We start from the raw sequence: 4512 nt of genomic DNA on the forward strand, positions 1-4512 counted from the left end.
CTGTGCTGTACAATATATCTTTGTTACTTATATATTTGCTTCATAATATTTTGTATCTTTTAATCCTATATGTAAGAGATACTCCTATTTCCTCCTTTTCTCTCTCCCCATGTATCCACTACTTTATATTTTATATCTGTGAGTCTGTCTAAAAGCATAGACTTTTCAATAAATGATGCTTGACATGCACATGCAAAAAAGAAGAAAAAAGAGTATAGTCACAGACCTCATACCTTTCACATGAATCAATTCAAAATAGATCATAGATAATAGCTGTGAAAAGACGAGAAGTGAAAAGCAAAGGAGAAAAGGAAAGATATTCCCATTTGAATGCAAAGTTCCAAAGAATAGCAAGGAGAGATAAGAAAGCCTTCCTCAGCAATCAGTGCAAAGAAATAGAGGCAAACAAAAGAATGGGAAAGACTAGAGATCTCTTCAAGAAAATTCGAGATACCAAGGGAATATTTCATGCCAAGATGGGCTCGATAAAGGACAGAAATGGTCTGGACCTAACAGAAGCAGAAGATTTTAAGAAGATGTGGGAAGAATACACAGAAGTACTGTACAAAAAAGATCTTCATGACCAAGATAATCACGATGGTGTGATCACTACCCTAGAGCCAGACATTCTGGAATGTAAAGTCACATGGGCCTTAGGAAGCATCACTATGAACAAAGCTAGTGGAGGTGATGGAATTCCAGAGCTATTTCAAATCCTGAAAGATGATGCTGTGAAAGTGCTGCATTCAATATGCCTGCAAATTTGGAAAACTCAGCAGCGGCCACAGGACTGGAAAAGTTCAGTTTTCATTCCAATCCCAAAGAAAGGCAATGTCAAAGAATGCTCAAACTACTGCACAGTTGCACTCATCTCACAAGCTAGTAAAGTCATGCTCAAAATTCTTTAAGCCAGGCTTCAGCAACACGTGAACCACGAAATTCCAGAAGTTCAAGCTGGTTTTAGAAAAGGCAGTGGAGCCAGAGATCAAATTGCCAACATCTGCTGGATCATCAAAAAAGGAAGAGATTTTCAGTAAAACATCTATTTCTGCTTTATTGACTATGCCAAAGTCTGTGACTGTGTGGATCACAATCAACTGTGGAAAATTCTGAAAGAGATGGGAATACCAGACCACCTGACCTGCCTCTTGAGAAAGCTATATGCAGGTCAGGAAGCTACGGTTAGAACTGGACATGGAACAACAGACGGGTTCCAAATAGGAAAAGGAGTTTCGTCAAGGCTGTATATTGTCACCCTGCTTATTTAACTTCTATGCAGAGGACATCATGAGAAACGCTGAGCTGGAAGAAACACAAGTTGGAGTCAAGATTGCCAGGAGAAATATCAATAACCTCAGATATGCAGATGACACCACCCTTATGGCAGAAAGTGAAGAGGAGCTAAACAGCCTCTTGATGAAAGTGAAAGAAGAGAGTGAAAAAGTTGGCTTAAATCTCAACATTCAGAGAACGAAGATCATGGCATCTGGTCCCATCACTTCATGGCAAATAGATGGGGAAACAGTGGAAACAGTGTCAGACTTTATTTTTGGGGGCTCCAAAATCATTGCAGATGGTGATTGCAGCCATGAAATTAAAAGACACTCACTCCTTGGAAGGAAAGTTATGACTGACCTAGATAGCTCATTAAAAAGAAGAGATATTACTTTGCCAACAAAGGTCCGTCTAGTCAAGACTATGGTTTTTCCAGTGGTCATGTATGGATGTGAGAGTTGGACTGTGAAGAAGGCTGAGCACCGAAGAATTGATGCTTTTGAACTGTGGTGTTTGCGAAGACTCTTGCGAGTCCCTTGGACTGAAAGGAGGTCCAATCCATCCATCCTAAAGGAGACCAGTCCTGGGTGTTCACTGGAAGAACTGATGCTAAACCTGAAACTCCAATACTTTGGCCACCTCATGAGAAGAATTGACTCATTGGAAAAGACCTTGATGCTGGGAGGGATTGGGGGTAAGAGGAGAAGTGGACCACAGAGGATGAGATGGCTGTATGGCATTACCAACTCATTGAACATGAGTTTGTGGGAACTCTGGGAGTTGGTGATAGACAGGGAGGCCTGAGATGCTGTGATTCATGGGGTCACAAAGAGTCTGACAGGACTGAGCGACTGAACTGAACTGAAAGATGTACAACTGTAAAACTCTTATTAGAAGATAATATTGGAGGAAATCTAGGTGACTTTGTATGTGGTGATGGCATTTTAGATACAAAACTGAAAGCATGATTTATGAAAGAAACAAATGATAAGTTGAACTCTTTTGAAATTGAAAACTTTTGCTGTGCAAAAGACATTTAAAAAAATGTGCAATAAAACAGAACACAGAAAATATGAAGTAGAAAATCAAAATTAGATTTCTGTAAAATTTGTCAAGTTAAATCTCTAAACAGGTAGATCAAACAAAAAGAAATAATATTAAATTGCCATATCAGAGTTCACAGAGGAATTATTACTATAGTTCCTAATCATATCAAAAGGATGATAAACTATTTTGTTTCTGCAAATAAATTCAACTACTTAAGTCTAGTGGGAAAATTCCTTGAAAAACACAATGTACCAAAATGAGTATAAGAAGAAATTAAAAACAAAATCAGAATAGACTTTTACATTTGATTTAAAAAGACATTATAATGTTAGTAGAATAATGTGCAAAAATTTTGAATCACTGTGCCCTACACCTGAAACTAATATAATGTTGTAAATCAGGTGTACTTCAAGAAGATCAGTTTGTTCATCTAAAGAAATATGATGGTCAACAAGGGCTGTGATGACCATGGAATCAATCCCTCCAGAAAAGAGAATTGGAACATTTGCTTTCCTATTACTAGTTTTCAAAACTTTGCTTGGTGTCAGGTTTTCATCCCTAGGTAAACACAAGACACGTCTCTTTACTGTGATACTCAGAACACCAATGAACTGCTGAACTACTTCTTTCATGTGTTCATCAGTAAGAAAGACCTGAAGGGTCTCTTGTCAGTGGACTCCTGGAAATGCTGCTGCAATGGGTCTCAAACACAGCTTGTGGCAATGCCATATTTAAAGGGACAACTGATTCTTAAAGATATAGTTTGGCTTCATTTGCTGCCACCAAGACAAATGTTGGTAAGTGTGCTGAAATCTGAGTCAGGATATTAACACATTCTCTAATATCATCCCCCCTCCCAGAATTGTATTTCCAAGGATATAACTTTAAAACGACAGATTTGGAAATGGAAACAGACTTGAGATCAATTCTGAAAATTCCAGATGCTGGAACTTCCTGCCACTGATCTGGCCACTCCAGATGCTTGGGTGCCAACTGAAGAGAGGCAGAAACTCTTGCCCAAGTTCCTAAAATGCCAAAGCAAGCTACGACGACCAAGAAAGTCCCTACCAAACCATAAAGAATGGCTATATGCTTGATAATATTTAAAAGGACAAGGACCTTGGACTTTTGAGAAGAGCAACAAAATATCAGATTCATTCTTAAAAGATGAAAGATAATGAAGCATGATTTGCATATCATTCTCTTCGGCTTGGACCTTGATCCCACTAAAGACTTCTCTATTTCACAGGAGTACATTGCTTCTTTCATCTTCCATAGGCTGGGCAGTCAACCCATCTCTTAAGTGAAGGACACGGCCAGAGAATAAACACTGGTAGTTAACACTGGGCCTTAACAACTGTTTACTTCTATTGGGCCCCGTCGTTTAAGATTACACAGTAAATCCTCTTTCAAATCTTTGCAAAATGCTCAACAGAAAAGCTTATTGCCCGACAGATGCCACACATTGATATGTAAAATCAAGTTGGCTATTTCTTGATTTTGGTCTTCTCTGAGTTTTCTATTTCTTGATATTCTTTCCTTAGCTCATTGAATATATTTTTGCTTTCAGAAAGCATTTCTGTTCGGTCTGCAGGAAAGAATATGTTGCTGTTCTGTTGCTGCCTATATACTTTCCTGTTCTTTTTCAGGTTAGAAAGTTCATCCACAACGACTTTTTGTTCTTTAATCTTTGTTGAGCTCTTCCTTGTGCAGGGTTGAGCTTTCAGCAAGGACCAGCCCAGCGAGGTCCTCAGGTTGCTCACCCCAGCTGGGCATCTCTGCAGAGAACCAAATACTCTCCCAGCATTCTTGATTCAAGCTTGTGCTACATCTAGCCTGGCATTTCACATGATGTACTCTGAAAATAATTAAATAAGCAAGGTGACAATATACAGCCTTGACATACTCCTTTCCCAATTTGGAACCAGTTTTCATGTCCGGTTCTAACTGTTGCTTCTTGACCAGCATACTAATTTCTCAGGTGGCAGGTAAGGTGGTCTGGTATTCCCATCTCTTTAAGAATTTTCCACAGTTTGTTGTGATCCACACAACAGTCAAAGGCTTTAGTGTGGTCAATGAAGCAGAAGTAGATGTTTTTCTGGAATTCTCTTGCTTTTCGTGTGATCCAACGGATGTTGGCAATTTGATCTCTGGTTCCTCTGCCTTTTCTAAATCCAATTTGAACACCTG

General features: G+C 39.0%; 2 pseudogenes; both read right to left on the bottom strand.

The window, feature by feature from the left end:
• Window positions 1-2642: 2642 nt before the first annotated feature.
• Window positions 2643-3788, bottom strand: LOC138079768 (asparagine synthetase domain-containing protein 1-like; annotated as a pseudogene).
• A 74-nt stretch (window positions 3789-3862) lies between these two features.
• LOC138079656 (ASNSD1 upstream open reading frame protein-like) lies at window positions 3863-4098 on the bottom strand (annotated as a pseudogene).
• Window positions 4099-4512: the final 414 nt, after the last annotated feature.

This window comes from Capricornis sumatraensis, chromosome 5 (assembly GCF_032405125.1).
Source record: "Capricornis sumatraensis isolate serow.1 chromosome 5, serow.2, whole genome shotgun sequence".
Classification (NCBI taxonomy): domain Eukaryota; kingdom Metazoa; phylum Chordata; class Mammalia; order Artiodactyla; family Bovidae; genus Capricornis; species Capricornis sumatraensis.